Source organism: Diabrotica undecimpunctata, chromosome 6 (assembly GCF_040954645.1).
Source record: "Diabrotica undecimpunctata isolate CICGRU chromosome 6, icDiaUnde3, whole genome shotgun sequence".
Taxonomy (NCBI): Eukaryota; Metazoa; Arthropoda; class Insecta; order Coleoptera; family Chrysomelidae; genus Diabrotica; species Diabrotica undecimpunctata.
In genome coordinates this window covers 118,660,189-118,684,989 of record NC_092808.1, presented here as the reverse complement: position 1 = coordinate 118,684,989, position 24,801 = coordinate 118,660,189, and the positions used below count along the sequence as shown (strand labels likewise).

The 24,801-nt window shown below is 32.3% G+C and overlaps 1 protein-coding gene across 2 annotated transcripts in view; it reads left to right on the top strand.

The window, feature by feature from the left end:
- Ten-a (Teneurin-a transmembrane protein) overlaps nt 1-24,801 on the top strand; it is a 621,367-nt gene that overhangs the window by 256,410 nt on the left and 340,156 nt on the right. The window lies entirely within an intron of this gene.

The following is a 24,801-nucleotide window of genomic DNA, read 5'->3' as shown; positions in this document are numbered from 1 at the left end:
GACTTTACTTCTGTAGGGAATTTCCAGAACCTTATTAAACAAAACATTATATAATGTTGGTTTCAGTATAGATATTTCTGTTTTCATCCATTTTCTTTTGTTCACTGCCGTAGTTCTCTAATTTGTTATCCTGATTGTCTGTAGATTTTCCTTCTCAGCAGCGAGCCCTTGGCATCACACATTCCATCTGCCATTCTCGCAAGATGGCGTAACCTTCTAAGTCTCTTTGTCCTGACGATCTGGCGAATTTCTGGTTTTCCGTACAGGTCTCCGATCTGTTCATTTGTTCGTCCTCAAAATGTCGTCATAGTCTGCAGATGTTTAGTGTATTTTCTTGACTTTGCGCTTCTGGACATACCTTTCATTGAAGTAGTTTTTAACTATATTTACTTAATATTTTGACACTTTTGATTTCTCCAAAACTTTGACGATATGATCCCAGTTAAACTGAATTAGAGGCATTTCTTATATTGAACATCACGGGAACGGTCCATCTTTTTCCCGTCTCTTTGACCTCTGTCTCCTCTATTGTGGACCTGGATTTTATAAATCCGTACTGTCTATCAGGAATACTTTTGTTTCTTTGCATTTTCTCTTCTAGGCGATTCTTTATCTAATATTAATAGAATTTCAATAAGGCAATTCAACAGACAGATTGGCCAGTGTGGATTGACTATATCCTGGTTTTTTCCAGTTTCAAAATTTACGTTAATCTGCTGCTTTACCTACCATTATATTACTTGCAGCTATCTTCCACCGATAAGTTATCGGGTCGAACAATAACATTGACTTGAGCAAATGTGTGACAGGGCTTTGTGGGAAACAGTATGTTTGTTGTACGGGGTTATTACCTCAAAGTTTTATACCGATTTTGTATGCTTCTCCCCATACCCCATCTTATAGCGCTGCGCATAGATTATGCTAACAAATTCTCTTAGTCCTTTTCATTTCTCAGCCCAGTTCTTTCTTGGAGCGCTTGTAATTTTCAATATTTAGCTGCGTTCTATACCTCTTTGCTGTTTTCCTCAAGCTAAAACATTCAGCTCTTTTAGACTGAATCTCGATATTCCACTAATATGAGACTACGTACGTAATATTCTCATATGTTATACTAAGAATATGTGCGTTGACAATATTCTGTCGAAGACTGTGATGGAATAAAAACCGGTAGTATCATCTTCTTGTAGGATACTTATGTTGGTCTTAAGGTGTTCTATATTAAAGGTAATTAAAATATATTTTAAACATATACATAATGCTAAATATTATCGGTAACAAGATACAACCCCTGACGAACCCTTTGATGGCGTTAAGTGGTTTGGTCAATATATTGATATTAGTGACCATCTAATTTCATTATATATTTGAAATTAATGAACACTTACAACTCCTGTATGAATAATGCAACGTTTAAAATATATTGTTGTCGATTGTCGAGTTTTATGGTCCCTTAATCCATAACAATAGTACATGCCTGTCACCACTATCTTTTAATTATTTTCAGGAGTATTATGTTAAAATATGCCTTTGGAACGTGGCTTATTGATAAACGCTGATTTAAGCCAGTCATAATATAGTATTTGACCAGTATCATTAACTGACTCGGTTAACTAGGTTGGCCAGGGAGAACATTAAAACTACTGTTTTGTTATCGTGAAAATAAACTTCGACATAGTTTTTTCATTCACTCTATAATTCTTGTTTATCTAAAATGATTTTTCAGTCATGATTTTGAGAATTAAAAACTAAAACTACTATGTATCGAGCACAGTTTTTTATTAAATTTTGCCCAAGTACTTTCGCTCTCATAGCATCTTTAGGGGCATTTCGTGAAAAATGTTGGCTATCCGACACGTCAATGAGTCTTATACACATTAAACATATTTACACAAAAACTGAAATAAGCAAAAGACCTGAATAAATACAAATAAATTCAGACAAACATCAGAAAGAAAATTCGAGAGGCAAAAGAGAGGTGGCTCTCCGACAGATGCAAGGAAATAGAAGATCTGGATAAAAAGTATGATAGCTTTAACTTACACAAAAAAATCAAAGAAATGACAGGTTCTAGAAAACGTACAAGAACGAATATCTTTAAAAATGATCAAGGAGATATTATTACTGATATGAAAAAGAGATTATGTCACTGGACCAATTACATCCAACAACTATTTAATGATGAAAGAGAAGAACTGTCATTAGAAATCACCGAGGATACCGGACCACCAATATTAAGAGAAGAAGTCATCTATGCCATCAAAAACACAAAAGAGGGTAAAGCTACTGGACCAGATGATATGCCAATCGAATTATTAAAACTCATCGATAAAGATGTTATTGATGTAATGGTTGAACTCTTTAATCTAATATATCAAACACAATCCCCAGACAATGGCTGCAATCGACATTTGTAGCAATTCTCAAAACGCCAAGTGCAACAACTAGCTCAGATCACAGAACAATAGCTTGAATGGGTCACATACTTAAAACATTTTGAAAATAATTCACAGCAGAATTGTTAAAACTCTTGAATATGAAATTAGTGACACACAATTTGGCTTTAGAAATGGTATGAGTACAAGAGATGCTTTGTTTGGCTTGAATGTGCTGGCTCAGAGATGCATCGATATGAATTAGGACATGTACTTATGTTTTATAGACTTTGAAAATGCATTTAATAAGGTTCAACATAAAAAGCTTGTAGATAAATTAAAAAGCAAAAATATTGAGAGTCGTGATATGAAAATTATATCTAATTTATATTGGAATCAAACTGCCAAGGTAAGAGTTGACAACCAGTACACCCAAAATATCAAAATACGGAGAGGAGTGCGCCAGGGTTGCGGTATTTCAAAAAGCGTTCTCAGGCCCAATAAAAGGTATATCTATCAATGGAGAAGTGTTTAATAACTTACGTTTTGCAGACGATACAGAAATAATGACGGATAACAACAATGATTTACAAAACGTAATGCAACGCCTTAATGAACGCTGTCATAAGTACGGACTGAAGATAAATTTAAAGAAAACTAAAATGCATGATCATGACTAAATCTGCACATGCAAATATCCAATTGACTATTGAAGATACTGCAATTGAGAGTGTTAATAACTATAAATACTTAGAAACACGGATAACATCAGATGTAGACCAAACCAAAGAAATTAGGACACGTATTGAAATAGCACGTGCATCATTCATTAAACTTAAAAAGTTTCTTTGTTGTCGGGATATAAGGTTAGAACTATGCCTGGCAATGCTTCAATGTTACGTGTTCTCTACTCTTCTTTATGGCTTGGAAGCGTGGACACTAAAACAAGTCCATCTGAATAAGTTGGCCGCCTTTAAATTTTGGTGTTACAGAAGAATCCTACGAATATCATGGATTCAAAGAATGTCAAACGTGGAAGTAACTAGAAGGACAGAAAATGAGGCGGAAATAATATTAACTATCAAAAGACGAAAACTTGAGTATTTAGGACATGTGATAAGAGGGCAAAAATAGGCATTATTACAACTTATTATGCAAGGCAAAATCCGAGGAAAGCGAAATGTGGGAAGACGAAGAATATCCTGGCTTAACAACTTAAGGGAATGGTTTGAATGCAGTAGTGCAGAACTTTTTAGAGCGTCAGTCAACAGAGTTCGCATAGCCATGATGATTTCCAACCTTCGATAGAAGACGGAACTTAAAGAAGAAGACACAAAAACTAACACTAAACAAATGAAAAACAGTTTAAAAATTATTTCAAAGCTACATTGTGGATAACGGAAGAAGACAGAATGATTTATGTAACTTAATAGGTACTAATTAGGTTTTTTTACTTTATTATATTTAAAAGTATTGTAGTAATATAATCCAGTTTGCTTTTATCGTCAATAGATACCCCTTCTTTAAATGTAAGCCTACCATAGTCTTGTCCCTTTATTTCTCTTGCTTAGTTGTCAAAAAATTGTAATAAATTCGGTATGTTCTCTTTTCTATATTGTTTATAATGGTAGTTCTATGTTAGTTATAGTATACTGTAGTGTAGTTCAAACAGATGACTGTATTTTCTGACATACTTTTCTATTTATGCTCATAACGCAATAGGATAATAAAGTTTAAATACTTTAAAATGCGAAGAGGACCCCAATTTGCTAATTCTATACGTAATTACTACATCTTTGTAAGTTGTAACTATTTTTGGAACTCAGTTACTACTAACAGGTTTATTTTTCTCTTAGAACGATTAGAAATACGAAGTATATCTAATTGAGGTTTCAATTCTTTATACGAGTTTAATTTCTCATCTTGTCTCATCAATATCTTTTTTTCTATTTTTTAATTATTGATAGAAAATATCATCAAAAAGATAAATTTTACAAAGACTATATCAAAATAGCAATTTCTCATTGTAATAGCAATTTTATTGTAAAAGAGCATTTTAATTTAAAGAAAGCCCATTTTCTCGTACCTCCTCGCAAATAAACTTTGTTTGCCAAGATCTTTTCTCAAAGTTTATTTTTCAATAAACACACTCCCTAATCTTTTTCATCCCCTTTGAACTGTCCATCCAATCTAATAAAAATCTATCTTTTCTCACACGTTCTTTTCATAGTCGTGATCCGGCGTTTATTGTTTTATCTGAGCCTCTTCTGATAGTGGAACTTCAAAAGATATTGGAATTAAAAAAGTTTTGCTGCTTGCACATCCCATATAGAGATTTTTCTTTTTTGCGAAAAAGCTTTCTGCTATCGATACGGTCGGAAAATCTTTGAAGCCCCTCTTCAACAAGTCCATTGTTGTCTTTGGAGTATAAAATACTTTAAGTTTTAATTAGATTATGTATTACTAGGGAATTATCTACTGAAAATATAGAATATTTTTGCTTTAAAATGAAGTTAGCTGTACTTTAGCATATAAAGAAGCCACAAATTGATAAAAAACTTCATGTATAAACAAATATAATGAAAATATTTCAAAATTAGTACGATTATATATTTATTCTATTTAGAATTCAATTTATATGTTAATATACAGAATGAAAATATTTTATTATTAGGTGGACTATATATGTATATAATATTAGATTTAATATTAAAATTTGCGCATATTATTATTAACATTTTATTGATAAGGAAAAGAGTGCTATGTACCAGCCAGGGACTTAAAACTGGAACTAAGAGTTAGGTTGGCGAGGTGCTATGTTTTTTCGAATTTATTTTATTGAATGGAATCTTGGTCCTTTAATGCGACATCAATGAAAAATCTGGAATCATTCGAGATGTGGGTGTACAGAAGAATTCTGAAAATATCATGGACAGAACACGTCGCAAACAAAGAGGTTCTGGGAAGGATTAACGAAGAAATGGAAATTGTAAATACAATAAAAACAAGAAAGTTAGAATATCTCGGACATATTACACGTGGAGAGAAATACACCTTGCTCCAACTGATTATGCAGGGAAAGATCCAAGGAAAGAGAAGCATAGGGAGGCGTAGAATGTCATGGCTGCGCAACCTGAGAGAGTGGTTCGGATGTACATCAAATGAACTTTTCAGAGCAGCCGTCTCAAAAGTCCGAATAGCTATGATGATTCCCGACCTCAGCCGCGGAGATGGCACTTGAAGAAGAAGAAGATAAGGAAAACATTGGATGCCCTCAAAGCAATGCCTCATTTATTGAATATTTGACTACTGTTCTTCTTAGTCTTCTATCGTCCATTTGGGACGTAGGACTCTCCCAATTTCTTCAATCGAACTCAATCCTAGGTACCAGACTTTCAATTAGTTCCAGCTATTTTTGTATGTCTTTTACCTATCTCGTCTGTGGTCTTCCTCTTGGTCGTCTATCTTAGTAAGGTCTCCAATGTTGTATTGTGGCATTCCATTTTTGTCTAACAGTATGTCATGTCATGCTAGGAAATATGTACTGGTTGAACACTTTGCTTCTCAAGTATTGAGGTATATTGCGGTCAAATATTGAGAATATTATAAGTATCCAACTGAGTTTTCCAAATCCTACCCGTGTCAGTTTTAATCTTCTAGTAATTTTCGCACTTTGGTTCTCTGTATCAGAATTTGGCCTATGTAAATATATTCCTGGACTTGGTTTATCTCACTGCCATTTATAATTATACATCTGGAGTCATCGGTGTTTTGTCATTGTTTTTGTTCTTGTTATATTCATTTTTAGGCCAAAGTATTGGGAGCTGTCTGAGAGCTCCTTTATTTTAATTTGTAATTCCTCGACAATGACAATGTTGTCAGCGAATCTGAGATGGTTTAACTTGTTGACATTAACGTTGATGCCATTTGTTGACCAATTTGTAGTTTTTATGATGTCTTTTAGAGCTAGATTCTAAAGCTTTGAAAAATTACGTCGCCCTGATTAATTCTCTCTTAATAAGGATCGGATTTGTATTTTTATCAAGTTTGACTAGTTGTATTTTCATATATATTATGTATTAGTTGCTTGTATCTTAAATAATACCTACAGATACTGTTAGAGCCCACATCTCGATACCATCAAATGCCTTTTCATAGTTTACGAAGCTAAGATATACAGGGTGTTGGTACTCATTTGCCTTCTCTATTAGTGTTTTAATTGTCAGCGGATTTTCTGATATACTATATGTCCTTTGCGAAAGTCAGCTTGTTTAACCTGCTGGTAATTATCGATTTTGTAAGTCAACCAATTGTTAATATTTCTCATAAACAGTTTGTGTACTTGACTGAGCAACGTATGTAATTATTTAGGTCACATTTGTTACATTTTTTGAGCAAGACTACTTCTAGACTAGATATTCCATTGTTTAGGAATTTTTCTATTATAGAGGCATCGTTTAAGTACCTCTCTTAGTATAGGGATTTTTATTGTCTTGTTTAGTTTCAAGAACTCGGCAATTATACCGTCGTATCCTGGAGCTTTATTATATTTTGGCTCTTTTAAAGCTCTTTTCATTCTAAAACTCTAATTTCACGTTTTTTATTTTTCTTTTGACGTTCTTCTTTGTTGATTCATTAGGCTGGCCTTGCGAGCTATACAAGGTTTTATAGAAGTCTTCGACTATCTTTGTTACTTTCTATTTGTCCTTCTCTTCAATATTAGTGTTGTTTTTAATTTTGATAATTTTTTGGACACCCAGTGATGGTCTTAGACATTTTAGGCCTCTTTTGTTTTGGACTATTGCTTGTTCTCATTCAATTTTTTAATTCGCGTTTTAGTTCTTTTTTAAAAGAATTAATGGGAAAATCCCAGTAGTTGGCTGTATACCATCGTTTAAAAAACTTATACAGAAGTAAAACACTTGACATTTGTATGTAGGTATAAAACATTTAATTTACGACTTTTTTTTAAAAAGTGTCGTCAAAATTTACACAGTTGTATAACGTGACGTTTTCGATCTGGTTCAGATCATCCTCAGTGCCTTTTTTTGTAATTGAAGCTAACACTAAAAAAAGTAGCTGTGACATCAATATATGGTTTTACATGTTTAAAAATTTAAATTTTATGTGACACTAGGTCGATGACATTGGATAAAGATTTAATACTTAAAGAGCAATATGTTGCTCTTTAAATATTAAATTAAATTGTGACCAACTCAGTTGGTCTGTGTCGTTTTAACTGACAAGAACCACGTGTTCAAGTCGAGCAAAGAAACATGTTGCTCTTTAAGTATTAAATCTTTATCCAATGTCATCGACCTAGGATTTATATTTTGAAACATGTAAAACCATATATTGACGTCACAGCTACTTTTTTAGTGTAAGCTTCAATTACAAAAGAAGTCACTGAGGATGATCTGAACGAGATCGAAAACGTCACGTTATGCAATTGAGTAAATTTTGACGACACTTTTTAAAAAAAAGTTTTAAATTAAATGTTTTATACCTACATACAAATGTGAAGTGTTTTACTTCTGTATAAGTTTTCTATTAAGTTCTACGTATGATTAAGTATGGTGTGTTTTCCTCTAGTAGTTATCTTCTTTTTTTTTCATTAGTTATTTAGCTTCGATGCTTGTTTTGTCTTCTTTATTTCTTGTGTTCTTTGCTACTTGTAGCCCGCCTTAGAAAAGGTTTTTATTGATAAAAAGAGGTTTAAATCTTTGTATATAGGTATATTTAAAAAACCCTTAAAAGGGTTACATGAAAAAAACGTTTTCGGAATAATAATTCCATCATCAGGTTAAAAGCAGGTTAACATGACTGAGCCACCAAAATATTAGGGTACAACCCTTTACAAAAATTAAAGTTACCAAAAAATGTACATGTTGTTGTTTAAAAGTGAATGATGTTTAATATTTTATTAGATTTAACTTCAGGCAACATATAACCATGCCTCACGTGAGTACCAGCGTGCGGAGGGTAAACCTCTTCAAACGGACTTCAGCTGGTAACTGTCCAACTGTTACCTTAACTGTTACCTTAATATTTTGGTGTCTCAGGCATGTTAACCTGCTTTTAACCTGATGATGAAATTATTATTCCGAAAACGTTTTTTTGATGTAGCCCTTGTGATACATGGTATACAGCCAGCTGGAGGAATTTATTTTCCTCGTGGATTTTGTTTTTATTGATGTTTTTGTTAATGCCGTCAATTTGGTCTTAATTATGTAAAGGATCGGATTGGAACTTACCCGCTAAGACCTTTCGGAATTCCTCTTTATGTGTTCTTACTTTAAAGGCATCTATTCTCGTTGTTTTTTAAAGATCCTTTTTCGTTCTTATATATATATATATATATATATATATATATATATATATATTCATATCATACATTCCATCTCTGTTGCTACTATCTTACTGCTGTTTTTCTTGTTTATGATCCAATTTTCAGCCCCATATGTCATAATACTTCGCACTAATGTTTTATAAATCTGTGTTTTTGTCTTCATATTTAGGTGTCTATCCCACCATACTTACTGAGTTAAGTTGTCGGATTGCTGTTCTAGTTTGCCCTAATATTTGTGTAATTTCTTCCTCTGTTGTTGCCTTTTTCGTGATTATAAACCCCAAGTGTTTGAATTTATCCTTGCCTTTGATTGTTACGTTGTCATCAATCTGTAGATCTTCTATGTCTTGTTCACTTGTAGATAGGTACTCTGGTTTCGCGAGGTTAATATCTAGGCCAGCCTTGGTATATTCTTCTTGTAGTTTCTTCATCATGTAGCTGAGAGATTTTTCGCTCTTCTTTCACGTTAATATTTATTTTCTCCCTAACTATACCATAGTTACTACCAGTTTTTATGTTGTTTATTGTTGTGATAGCTTCAAATATTCTTTTGTTGTTTTAGAGAAAATAGTCTATCTAATTTTTGGTAGTTCCGTTAAGTGCGATCTAAAGGCTAGAGGTAACAGGTATTTATAGCATACTGATTTTCTTCTTCCAAGAATTCCATCAGTTTTTCTCGTCTATAGATAAGACTACTGTTATCATCCAAATATTATTCTTAATAACATTTTGTTGTTACGGTTCCTGATCTAACTATTACACTATTCAAGTTTTCTTGCAGTATGTAATGACTCATTCTTGCCTCTTTTTAGGGCCTATTAGGGCCTCTTTAGCTGCCATGGGTGTGCTTCTTAGAACTTCTGTTATTTCATAAATATTGTTAGTTTTAAAAAAAGGTGAAAGAAATAATAAGTTAGACTTACTCACAATCAATTTAATTTAACTAATCGGACGACCGGTTTCGCTTTCTACAATATGCAAAGCATCTTCAGGTCACGATACAAAGTTAAAATGCTGAAAACAATAATCCCATATTAGGGTGTTGTCTAATAAAGATAAAAACATAGGTAGGTGATACAAATTATATAAATTACAGTAATTATGCCAATATTACATGTCTGTGGTTTTATAAATGAATAAAAATAATAATAATAAAATGTTTAAGCAGACAAGGTAAGACCCACAAATTGGTAACATCGTCTATTAAACTGTAATGAATCAATAAATAAATGAACAACTAAATAAACATTACTTACATGCCGGTACTCTATTAATTGATGGTTGAAAGAACATGGTTCAAACTATCTTGGATTGTTGATTGGAGAACTCAGGTTAACTATTGTAATTGTTTAACAGTAAACTGGGAAGTTCTTGAGGAGACAGATTTTATCCAATGAAGTAGAGATAAGTGGAATGTATTGTTTGTTTTATGAAAGTAATGTTCTATACCATTAATTTCTTTAAAGTTATTTAAGTTTATTCTGGAGATTAATTTATGAAATATGTGTTATTTATTGAGATTTTATGTGTTTTATGTAAAATCTCAATAAATAACACATATTTTATAAATATATCTCCAGAATAAACTTAAATAACTTTAAAGAAATTAATGGTATAGAACATTACTTTCATAAAACAAACAATACATTCCACTTATCTCTACTTCATTGGATAAAATCTGTCTCCTCAAGAACTTCCCAGTTTACTGTTAAACAATTACAATAGTTAACCTGAGTTCTCCAATCAACAATCCAAGATAGTTTGAACCATGTTCTTTCAACCATCAATTAATAGAGTACCGGCATGTAAGTAATGTTTATTTAGTTGTTCATTTATTTATTGATTCATTACAGTTTAATAGACGATGTTACCAATTTGTGGGTCTTACCTTGTCTGCTTAAACATTTTATTATTATTATTTTTATTCATTTATAAAACCACAGACATGTAATATTGGCATAATTACTGTAATTTATATAATTTGTATCACCTACCTATGTTTTTATCTTTATTAGACAACACCCTAATATGGGATTATTGTTTTCAGCATTTTAACTTTGTATCGTGACCTGAAGATGCTTTGCATATTGTAGAAAGCGAAACCGGTCGTCCGATTAGTTAAATTAAATTGATTGTGAGTAAGTCTAACTTATTATTTCTTTCACCTTTTGAAATGGACTCACACAAGCAACACATTCATGATTGTTAGTTTTATTTACCACTTTTTTAAATCCAGCATAAGATTTCTGGTTTTAAGAGCGTAGGCCCAAATTTTTGGGCCAATGCTTTTTAAATGCATTCATTTTTATCAAATCCTAAGAAAACTAATAAATATTTTTGAAAATTTAAACGCAGTATGAAAGACTACATTATTACCGAGAGCTAAAAATCCATTAGAATAAACAAAAAGTTTCTATTAAATGAGATATTTGAAATTAAAAATTTAAAATTTCACACTAAATTTTCTCTTCTTTTTTACCCCTGTAACTTACAAAAATAAACCATATAGAAGTTTACAGGAACTTTCGGCCCTCGGTAATAATGTAATCGTTCATTCTTTATTAAAATTTTTCAAAAATACTTATTAGCTTTCTCAGGATTCAAAAAAAAAATGAATGAAAAAGCATTGACCCGAAATTTTGCGCCTACGCTCTTAAATCCATAAAAAAAATTTATGAGTGTATATGGTTATCACCAAAGCTCCGCTCTCTTTTGTTTATTCGTCTCTGTTAATTCTAAATAAGCCTTGAATTTTATATCACGCCAGAGTACTTTACTTCATTTACCAGATTTAAATTTATACAATTAAATTTAGAGAAACTAATTTAGAGAATTATTCTACTAATTTTCTCTTTTGGTTGAATGTAGAATGTAACACATCAAACGATGGGCAGTGTTTAAGTCACACAAAATGAAAGAGGCGGCGTTGATCGGAATCGTAAGAGATGTGGGCGTGGTTTTTTGTATAATTCTTACTAGCACATAAAAAATTAAGAAGGAGAAAAATTAGGAGATAATAGCTACTAGATTTGAACCAAAAATATAACAATAAAAAGAAATACACAATAAAAATAAAAATCATAAATTATTTGCCAAAAACGGCGTTACTTTGTATTTTCTTTCATAGACAATAATAAATTCTTAAAACCAAAATACATATTTCAACAAATAACAAGAAACAATCACACCCACCTCGTATATTCGCTCAACCAACCTGTTAGCAATTATTTATATGTGGTCCAAGATAAAAGACGATTGACGAATCAAAAATACAATGTTGTTTCATATAAGCCATATTTATTATTAGCCAAAACATAGATTTAATTGAACATATTATTTTTCGTCTTACAACAGAAATGTCCATTACAAATTAATACCTTCTTACATCTTTATAGAAAGTTCAAAATAAATTTCTCTCGATGACCTGGTAAAAATACTTATGAATCATCTTGATATGAAATGTTAATTAAAAAAAATAAAAATTTGATGTTTAACTGGATCATAGTTATATTACTATTATTTAGTTTTTTGATTCCTAAAATCTACATACCTAATTTAGTGTTATATACAAAAATCAATAGTGATATGGAGACATACCACATTAAAAAAAAACACTAACATTGCTCTGACACTAAGTACACACAATCTTAAAGAAAAAATATAAATGACAACAGGTGCTTTTTCGCGTGCATAGATTACCACCATCTAAATATTTAGCATAGTTATTGTTTGATGTTGCAGGCTATATAAAAAAGGTAAAAACTTACAGTGACTTGTGGCCTTGTCTATACCATCTGCTATTAAAGATGCCAGATTCTGCACTAAATTAATCTTTACTTATGATTTACCCCGTACTATTTTGTTGACTAGGTACATACTATCAATAACACTACTCTCTTAAGATACAATTGATGTGCAAATATAAATATGTTTTCAAAAACTCAAAAAAAAAACAACCGCCCATACAGCGAAAATCCGGTACCGCTTCACCTAGCTGAAAAAGAACTCAAGCGGGAATAATTTTAAAATGTATCTAATTCACACATCAACGCAATCTCAGCAGTAAAAATTACCCTACGAATTAGGAATGTTCCACGTATTTACTTCGATTCTCACACCGGTCTCACAATTGAAAATGAATTAATTTTAAAGGCAATTTTGACTAGTAAAGTAAATATTAGATGTATATTATTCTTCCAAGGGACACTTAAAGTATGTTTTTCTTCAAAAATTTGTAATACGTAAATTAAAGCCTTATACATAATGAAATTTGATATACGTTAAAAAGTTTTTTGAATCGTTGAAAATGTCATATATAGGAACTTTTGGAGGCTTATATAAAGTCCATCATTTGAAGTATATTTTATAACTATAATTAAAGCTTTAGGCAGTTTTTTTGCTAACTGTGTCCTTAAATTTACTGTAGGGTAAGATGACCAGGTTATATACATAGTTCCCAATAAAATTTCTGTCATTGTTGTATTATGTACATGTGGATAAAATTTTGTTTCATTTACAAAATATGTTTTAATATGTACATATGTAGTTGTTTTTATTTTATAATTTTAGGTTATGAACCTACTATTCAATCAGATCGTCTAATTAATATTTTAGTAATAAAAATTGTTTTGTCATTTTTCCTTTGATTCTATTTTATCATAAAGGTTCTCTACTACTTTAATATATTATTATTTATTGACCATTGTTTTTCACATGTTTTCTTGCTCTTATACTCGAATAACTCTTTTCAAATCTATTTTGAAAATGCATTTATTTTTTTTTTCCTTAAATTTTCTTTTCTTTTATTCGATTTTCCCCTTTGATGTATTTTAAGTATATTAATTACTAATTATTTCTTAATTAGATGTGTGATAAACTATTTTAGAAATTTTGCTGGTCGATAAACTTTATATATATTTTTCAAATCAATATTTTTATACCAATGAATTAAATTGCATAATATGTTATAAGTATAATTATTTTTAACATCTTTTGACTAAAATAATAACACATTTAGTAATTACTGTTAACGTTTCAACCCATTTTCTTTTTTATCTAATATCATGAAACATGATACTATATAGAGGGCCTTTAACATTAATTAAAGACTACCTTCCGCTTGGCCCTTTCAACAACGCTAGAGATTCCGAATTACAAAGAGAGTGCGATTTTGTGATTTCGAATCGGATTTAGTAGGCACTTACCCTCTCTAATCTTTGAGACTGCGTCATTCTTCAAATGCCACACAGGCATGCCAGTGCCAAGTGATGAAAAATACCGCCCTATAATTTGCAGAAACTTCTCTCTGTCAGCGACAAGCTCCCATATTCAAATCTCTCTAATAATGAACCCTTTATTCGGGATAACTATAATTATCTTGTCAATTTCATAACAGGCCCGATCTAGGATTATCTAGTAATATCAGTACTAGCAGTTAAGGTTAATAAGACAATACATTGTTATAATATTTATCTATGACCATGTATTATATATGTCTATATATATACATGTATATAGATACATTTGGAACTATATTTTATTGTGCCATTGAAATCAATGTTTCGGCAGAAAACCCTTGCCTTTGTCAAGATTCTAAAATGTACAAGATTAGGAACAAAAAGTTATTGTAAATTATATATAAAAAAAAACTTACCAAAACGTAAAACTAGACACTAACATTAATGAAGTGACAGAATTAAAAATTGATATCAATAATATATAATTATTTTTATATGGACGTGTCGTTGGTGTTTTCGAAAAAGGTACAGTGGAGATTTGTTATAACTTTAAGAATCTTTTATGGTGATATATTTATTATTATTTAAATCGGATTGAAACATGTTCTATTCAGGTTGTGTGTATATTGTTTGTCATTGATTGCGTTGGTATTTCTTTTTATTTCTATTGATTCGCATATTTCTCTCTTCTTTTTGTTGTGCTCGGTTTTTAAAATTTTTATGTTTTTGAAGTTAAATTTATGCTTCTTCTAAATTGAACATAAATCCATACTAATTTTATATTATATGTGTATATATATATATATATATATATATATATATATATATATATATATATTAAATTATTATTCCTCCAATCCTCCAATACTATTCCTCCTCCTCCTCAGTCCTAATCCCTTTTGGGATGTGGTGACACCATCAGGCTTTTACAGTCTTTTCACGATTTCCCTCCATCCTTCCCTGTCCTGGGCTAGTTGTTCGGCTTCGTCTAACCATTGGTTAATCAATATTTTTGTTTGATCTACATAACGGCTTCTTCCGTTCGGATCCCTAGGGGAAGATCGGAGATCTTCCCCTAGGTCTCTTTCGTTCAACTCTACCCTCGACTAATCAGTTTTTCCATCGTACCTCTTCTTCTAGAATTGTGACCAAAATACTGCAAATATCTCTGTTGTATTTGTTTAAGCAATCTATCCTTTACTTTAAGTTGTTCTAATATTAATGCTTTATCAATGCTTCAAATTTCTTTAATGTGTTGAAGATTATTTCGAGCTCTGTCTACTATCATGATCCTTTTCTTACTCCTATTTAGCTTTAGTCCATATGTTTTGCTTTTCTCCTCCAGACGTCTCATTAGGTCTTCCATTTCTTCTTGATTTGCCGCGATTATTAAAGTGTCATCAACATATCTCAAGTTACTGATTTTTTGACCTGCTACTAATATTCCACCCTTCCATCCGTCTGGTATCTTTCGCATAATGTGTTCGCTGTAGATATTAAACAGAGTTGGCGAGATTATGCATCCCTATCTGACACCTGCCTCTGTTCTGAAATGATCGGAATGGGTGTTGTTTATGTTTACTGTGCACTTATTATTTTCATATAGACTTCTAATTAGTTGAATTAAGTAGTGAGGTGTTCCCATTTCAGCTAGTATGGACCATAGCTGCTGCCATTTGACTTTATCGAAGGCATTTGTGTAATCCACAATGCACATAAGCATAGGAGTATTGAATTCACGAGTTTTTTCGATTAGCTGTTTGACATGAAGAATGTGTTCTCTTGTGACTTTTCCTTCTATTGCCTCAGATATCAGAAGAACAGGTGGTACAAATCCCACCTGTTCTTCTGATATCTGAGGCAAATGAAAAGCTTTTAGTCTTTCATGTATTACATGAAGTAGAACCTTGCTTGCATGGGATATTAGGGTTACCGTTCTGTAGTTGCTGCAATCTAGCGGAGTTCCTTTTTTGAATATAGGGATGAAAGTGGATGTTGTGGATATGCATAACATTTACTCCAAAATCTCCGGTCTCTTTTAAAACTTCTGAGGTGATCTGGTCTGCGCCAGGAGATTTTCTATATTTTAACTTGTTTATTGCTTTTTCTACCTCTGACTTAAAATAATTACTATTTAAATGGGAATAAGCCACAATTAAAGGTTAAAGTACATTTATTGACGTTTGAATTTCCACTTCGGAAATCGTTATCAAAATACAAATATTAGTTTGTATTTTGAGAACGATTTCTAAAGTAAAAATTAAAACGTCAATAAACGTACTTTAACCTTTAATTCACTTATGTTTGTATTTTGAGAACGATTTCCGAAGTGGAAATTGAAACGTCAATAAACGCACTTTAACGTTTAATTGTAGCTTATTCCCATTTAAATAGTAATTACTTTATCATGCCACAAGAAAATAGCTTCTGACTTTAGAATGTTTGGTTCTTTCCGGTTATACCGGTTTGCATGTCTCTCTAGTTCTTCGCATTCTTCATTTATATGTTTATTTTTATCACCCCTACATGCTCTTTTAATTTCTCTATTTAATCTTACTAATCCGTTTTTGTTGCTGTCGTTTTGATATATGAGGGATTTGTTCGCTCTTCGAGAAGTTGCACCGTTCTGTCTGTCATCCAGTGTTTTCTCTTGATGATCTTTTTTGGGTTCTGGTTCTTTCTACAGGAGTTTCTATGGCATTTCTGAAACCTTTCCATATTTCTTCTGGGTTGTCTTGTGTATCTCTAATTGTTTTCGGATTTGAAATCTCCAGCCTGTTTTGATTTTGGTGCGTCATTGTTCTTTTTAGCTTCATCTTGAAGCAAGCCCATAACAATTTATGATCGTAAAATGCAATTAAAATTACAAACAAGTGAAAATTCTATTACAAGAATTCATATTAAACTCAACAGTCTTCCGGGTTCAACCACGTCGATTATCATTGCGCCGAGCTTTCGACATCCTCTTTGATGTCTTCTTCAGGGCTTTCGAGGTCTCAGTCTCCTGAGCCCCCAGACACCACTATACTGATCGTAAACCAATGCATTACTGGTATTGGGAACAGAGGATGGTTCATTTATACCGGCGATGGTGACGTGGTTTGGGTGGAGGTTGGCATGGTGGGTTAGCGTGGTGATTGGCGAGGGGTTGGCGCAGGGGTTGGCGTGGGGATTAGCGCGGGTGTTGTCGCGAACATTTCTGACAGTAGAATTTTGACTTTTGACAGGTGGAGCGGACGATATTTACTTCACGAGAGGTCTTCATGTCAAAGGCGCTCAACATTTCGATTATTATTAAATATTGATTATTATGCTTCATTTTAAATTATTACTTATTTCAATTTTATTTCCACTATTTACTATTTTAATATCCCCGTGACCACAACCTGTATATTTATTTCTGCTACTTACATCTAGTCATATAAAATTCTTTTTGTTGACTACTCTGACTTCCGTCTATCAGTTTCTCTTTAAAATAATAAGAAAGGAAACATTTTTTATTTATCTCTTTGGTCTATTTAAGATGGGATTTTTGTTCCGGAAATAATTGTTATTGTTTAAATCTCCTTTGGGTTTAGTATAGATTAATATTAATTGTTTTATATTCGTACTTGATAACTTTTTGCTAACATTCTGATAATACTTTTTTTAACATAAACTCTTTTAGCCACGTTTCGTTTCAACTTTATTAATGGTGTATTAATCTTGTTTCAGTCTTCTTGGTTTTTGTCGCTCGGGTGGCGGTCAATGAAATATTACCTTCCCTGTACATATCCGCACCAAATAAGCTGTTTTTGTTGTATTTCTTCTATAATGGTGTTTGTTCTGTCCATGATTTTTTCGTTCACTCCAATTTTTAATACATTTTGCATTTTAAGTACTTTTAGTACGGATCTGCATCTTTATCTATAAACTAGGATTCCTATTCTTAGATGATCTTATTGTATTTTGCAGGTGTGTGTATTTAACTACCCCTCTCCCTATGCTTGGGGTTCATATAATATGCAGAAGGGCAAACACGCCCTATTTGGTGACTTTATTAAGGACAGCTCATATAAGCTCGGTGAATTCGAGCTGTAATTTAAAGTAGTATGAAACTTACCCTTAGCTTTCCTTGTTTAATCCCACGTGGCAACAAAATTTTCTAGTTAGCGTTATATTAGGAATACTTTACGTTTGCTATTTTGAGGCTTGATACATTTAATTTGAGATTATGAGCATGTGGGTAGATAATTATAATGTAGTAACTTAATCGATGCTTAAAAAAGATCTTAGCGATAATAATGAGACGTTTATAGATAGGATAGGAAGTATTATATAAGTCAATGTAAAACTTCTTGTGTAATTGGTATATTTAATATATAATAAATACATCCAAATGGATTAACTAAAATTGTAAAACGTGATACATGAACATTTGCAAAAAGCCAATTACAAATCGGTTTAAAACTGTAAAACTCGGTTTACATACAAAATGTTATGTAAATTAAAACTCTGATTAGACAGAAAACGGTTTGAAAATTTTGTTAATACTTTTGGATATTTTTATTATATATTAAATATGCCAATAATGCAAGAAGCTGTACTTCATTGTAAGATATTTTCTATTATAATTTTAATATTACCATAAGTTTATTTGAAGCAAATGCCAAAAATTCTAAAAGTTTTGCTACACATATTTCAAAATTTATTGGTTTAACCTCTACCACATCCTAAAAGGATTATAACAGCAAAAATCATAATGGAGAAGGAAGATCTGAAGCCTCAAACAACAAGGAAAAAGTTTTATGACAAATTGCAACATGTAGTAGATCAAGGCAGAGGGAAGATGATAATATTGGGGGATTTTAACACTCGACTAAGCAATCAAGCAATACCCGAAATTAAGCAAAAACATAACGAGATTGTTAAAAACGAAAATAGAGAACTGATAATAAAATTCTGCACGCATAACGAACTTAGAATAAACAACAAATTGTTGATCACAAAGACCTATACAAATATACATTCAATAACACCTGTGGACAAATATCTATGATAGATTAGGTTATAACCAACAAAGATATACATCCACCAACAATAATCGACGTAAGATGCCTTTACTCAGCAGATGTACGTAGCGACCATCGCCTGGTATTACTTAAAATAAGACTTATCATGAAGTACTTCACACCCAAGAGAGCGGCGCCAACACGAACAAAAATCGAAGTCGAAAGACTAAAAACGGAATCCACGGAATACTTATAAAGAAAAAGAGTATCAGAAAAGATGGCTGGGAATGAAATATTAGAAAACGACATCATTGATAAATGGTGAAAAAAATTTAAAAACAACATAATTAAGGCAGGAACAGAATCGCTTGGAGAGAGGAAAATAACAAATACTTACAAATCCAAAAAGAAGACCTCATTGCTTAGAGAGGAAGTAAAGAAAAAATGTGAAGAAAAGAAGAAAGCATTTTTACAATACATAACATAACAAATACAACAATTATAAACGAATCAAAAATAAAACGAATACTTTAGTTAGACAAATAAAAAGGAAATACTGATAGAGCTTCTCAAAATAGATGGAACACGACATCTATGGAACACAAAAACGAATATGGAGAATAATCAGAGGACAAAGAAAAGAAATCAACGAACTAATTAAAACGAAACACATTCAGAAGGAAACATGGGCAGACTACTTTCGATCCCTATTTGCTAAAGGTGACGATAATGGCAAACAACACAATAAAAGTAAAAGTAGAAGAAGAAGAAGTAACTGAATCTATTGAAGCTGACAATGGGATAAGACAGGGAGATTCCCTCAGTCCTCTATGTTTATTAAAATGCTAAAAAAAGTAAGAACTAAAAAGGATACCAAATGGGAGAAAAACAACTTAAAATAATCTGATATGCAGACGACGCAATACTACTCGATCATATAAGCCGAATGACAATAAATAGAGTAGTAAAGACGGCAACAAAATGAGTAGGAAAACCACGAAAACGATGAAACGACAACTTACTGGAGGCACATTGAAGAATAGACAGAGCCATGTCTACATAAAAAGAAAAATAAGAAGAAGAACCTCTATTACTATTTCTCATAAAATAACGATATAAATTGGGTACTTGTTTATCTGAAGAAGACAGTAGAGCTGTAATATTTAGCGGCAATGACTTTTTTTTTGAGGTGCAAGGCAAGTGCAAGAGAAATCATTAGACTAAAACAAACCGGTATATCTATGTTTCGTGGACCTTAAAAAGGCATTTGACCGAGTCAAATTAAAAGACGTTATTACTTAGTTTACGCAAGAGAGGTACCTCTAGAAATAATCAAAAAGATCGAAAATATCTAGCAAAACAACACAATAAAATTAAAAGTAGAAGAAGAACTAACCGACCCTATTGAAGCTGGCAATGGGATAAGACAGGGAGATTCTCTGAGTCCTCTATTGCTCAACTTGATTATGGATGAAATAATACAAAAAGTAAAAACTAAAAAGGGATACCAAATGGGAGAAAAACAACTTAAAATAATCTGCTATGTAGACGACGCAATACTACTCTCTCAAAGTGAAGATGGTTTACAACGTATATTGCACCAATTTAATTTAACCACCAGAAAATTTATCAGGTTGATTATCACAAAAAAGACAAAATGCATGGTTACAATAGCAAATTTACTAAGATGTAACTTGGAGCTGGAAGGTCAGATAATAGAACAAGTTATGGAGTTTAAATATCTACGCATCACATTATCAAGCTACTGAAAGTTCGAAACTAAAGTGCAAGATCAAGTGAATAGAGCAAACAGAGCCTGATTTAAACAATATGGAGACATAATAATATCGGGAAAGAAACGAAGGGCAGAATTTACAAAACAGTCATCGGACCAATAATGACATACGCGGCAGAAACAAGACCTGCCACAGAGAGAACAAAAAGGATGTTAGTAACAGAAGAGATAAAAACACTTAGAAAAATTGATGGTAAGACAATATGGGACGGAGCTAGAAGTACAGATATCCGATGTAGACGCAAGGTGGAGAGCATCAAGAACTGGGTAAGAAATAGAAGAGTAGAATGGAACGATCATATAAGCCGAATGACAATAAACAGAGTAGTAAAGACGGCAAGAGATAGTTCCCCAATAGGAAGATGATCAGTAGGAAGACCACGAAAACGATGGAACGACAACTTACTGGAGGCACATTGAAAAACAGACAGAGTCATGTCTATATAAAAAAGAAGAAGAAGACTTTTTTTAAATTTATTAATAAAGCTTAAAAAGCAAATTTTGATCCCAAACAATGACGCATAAAACACTGTTGGTTGTTGACAGTTTAACTATCACCAATGATTACAGAAGATTTAGTTTTTTGTGCGTAAATTTTTAATATTATTTTAGTACATAATGGATTACTGTTATATTGTGTAAATATATATTACTCAGGAGTATTATATAGTTATTAAAGAATACTTTCCTGTCTTTTATATCCGCACGGGCCATAATAAGCACTTTATGCCAACACTAAAAAATAAAAGCATAATAATGAACTAGTATATCATAAAATATATTATGCTTACTAAATTTTAATGAATCTAATTATGTTTAGTTCTTATGGTTTGGTTGATACTCTTTATATATGAGGTTTATCTATGCCCATTATAGAATTTTAGGACTTAAAATCTTTATTTACTACAGTAGACTCCCTCTTTAACGAGAACTGAAATGGCAGACTAATTACCTCGTTATAAGCCGATCTTGTTATATCTTCTTCTTTGAGTACCCTGCCCAAGTTTTAGGCGTGGGTAGCTTCAATGACGATTTGCCGATATCGTTTTCGATCTTGCGCGGCTTGTAATAATTCATCTGCTGATAAGCCAGTCCATTGACGAAGGTTTCGGAGCCATGAGTATTTCTTCCTACCAATTACTCTTTTTCCGTTGAGTATCACCTGCATTATCCTGTATCTGCTTCCTCTCATTATATGCCCCAGATATTCGAGTTTTCTCTTTTTTATCGTCTTTATTAAATCGCCTTCACCTTGACCTACTCTGTTCAAGACTTCTCTGTTTGAAATGTGTTGAACCCATGATATTCTGAGCATTCTACGATATAACCACATCTCGAAGGCTTCTAATTTGTTCATCATGTTAACCTTTATAATCTAGGTTTCACATCCATACAGTAATACAGGATACACATAACATTTTAGTAACTTAATTCTCAGCTGTAAGTTCAGCTTAGAATTACTTAGAATAGATCTTCATAAATGTTTGTCTTGCAATTTCTATTCGAGTTTTAATTTCTTCATCCAGATATCCGAAAATAATCCGTTATATCAGACAACAATAATACTGTGCATAATATGAATATGTAGTTTTCTAAAACATTAACTTCCTATAGTGAAGCCATTCGGAACAATATAAGATGCTAAATATTGTTTGAGGATATCATTAACTATTGTTTTGCAATTGGAAGAAGTCTATTATTTTTGACTACTTTAAATTGTCCAGTATCATTCTGTCTATCAAATTTTCTAAAGATGTGAAACAGTTGTATGCTTCTTCATTTGCGTTTTGTCTTTGGATATAGTTTCTTACAACACTTTCCACATCTTGTCTATTAGGACCTCCTTATGTAGATTCACCGCGATTGTCTTCTCCATCTTCATCACTTTCGTCACTGGCGATAACGCACACTGCCGGCGGATTTATTACTTCCGCGATAATTTTACTATCCATCGAAAGATCACAAACAATGACGTCATCATCAATGGCAATGAATTCACCAAACTCGTCATCATTGTTCAGTTGGGTTAGGTCTTGACCTTGCTGTTGTAACCTCAACCACTCTGCTACAGGATATTCATCTTCTTCGATTTCTACCTCAGTCTCTGTCCACCCAGCATTACCAAAACATTTTCTGATGGTTTTGTTATCTACGAGTGTCCATGATTTGTGGATGAAATTTATGGCATCTAATAAAGTAACAGGGGATTCACTACGGTTTTCAACATTATTTAGGATCCGCTTAACTAAAAGTTTTCTGTAATGATCTTTAAGGGACCTTTTAATGCTATGATCCATCGGTTACAGAACAGATGTGCAATTTGGGGGTAAAAAAAGAAGTTGAATGTTTTTTAAATCGTTAAATTTTGGATGAGCGGTACAATTGTCAACAATTAAAAAAATCTTTTGATGTCCTACTTCAAAAGTTCTCCACTAAAAATATCTGCTGTCATCCACGATTTTTTATTAAATTTATATGTGACAGGAAGCCGATTTACACCTCTGAAAGATCGTGGTTTTTGAGATTTCCCAATGACGACTAACTCCCTTTTTTCGGGACCGGACTTTTTTGCACACGCGAGTACAGTTACCCTTTCTTTTGATAACTTGCCACCTATACAACGTTCATTTTTGAATTTAATGGTCTTATCTGGAGTAAGTTTAAAAAAAGAGTCCCAGCTCGTCGGCATTGAAAACATTATTGTCACTGATTTTGTCTTATTGTAGGCCATGACTTCAACCAGTTGTCGGCGACTTCTTTGGAAACACTCTTCTCTTCACAGCAAATGTTTCCACAATTTCGTGCTTATCCTTAAAACGGCGCATCCACCTACTCGATACTTTAAAATTCTCATCACCACCTAGCGTCTGCGAAAACTGTGTTGCTTTTTTCTTGAAGCAGTGGTTTACTCATTGGAACATTCGCAGCCCTGTTAACGGTAAACCCTTTGACCATTTCAGTATCCAGCTCTTTATTGTTGCAACACGTAGTTTTTTCGATTTACCGGAATAAGACTAACCTGCTTCGAAAATCTTGGGTTTATTTTTGAGCATGGTAGATAGAGTGGAACTTTAAATTCCTCTTTTTTGTGTTCATAGGCATTCAGTATCTCTTGCAGTAATGACTAGTGCTATCAAACAAAATTTTCAACACTTTTTTCTATCCACAAGGTGTATTGGATTGCCTGCATATCTGAAATTATTTACCAGTGTTTCGGTAATGGATGCCTTCGCTGATGTCTTCTAGTGTCTCATTAAAGATTTCTGCTAAGTACATATTGAAAAGTAATGAGGACAGTACATGTCCTTTCCGTACTCCTTTTTTTATAGGTATATATTTAGATTTTTGTTGGTTTACTCGTATTATGGCTTTCTGATATCGGTATAAATTTGTAATAATTCTTATATTCTGATTATCTATTTCTGTGTTCTGTAATAAGTTTGCAAGCCTTCTATGTTGTATTTTGTCAAAGGCTTTCTCAAAGTCAACTAGATATATGAATACATCACAGTTGACATCTTGACACCGGTTTATGAGTGTTTGTGTAGTAAATAATGCATTTCTAGTGCCCAAGCCTTTTCTAAATTTCTTATTTTGTTTTACCTGAATATTTTCCTTGGAATTGATTTACTTTGTCCTTACACTTTTCATAGCTAGAGCAGTAGCTGCATCATCGTCCTTATTGTACGTCTTGTTCGATTTTTTTTACCATCCCCGTATCATAACATTTTTAAATATGTATTCTTTGTTGAAGAATTGAAGAATTGGAAAATAATGACAATTTTAAAATGATTTAACCGAAATGACAGTTACTTAGCTACATTGTAAACGTCACTCACTAGATTATTGCCGTAACCGTCACACACTAGGTTATTATTATATTTCCGAACTTAGGGCAAAGAAGCTTTGAAAACCCTGAATTTTATTTTATTTTATAGGGTTTTATAACAAGCCAAACTTTAATCAAAAATTACATTTATTGCTAAATATAAAAATAAAATAGTTTCACCTCTTGGGCGTCCCATCCGTAGACACACTGTAGATATTTCAGTTTCCA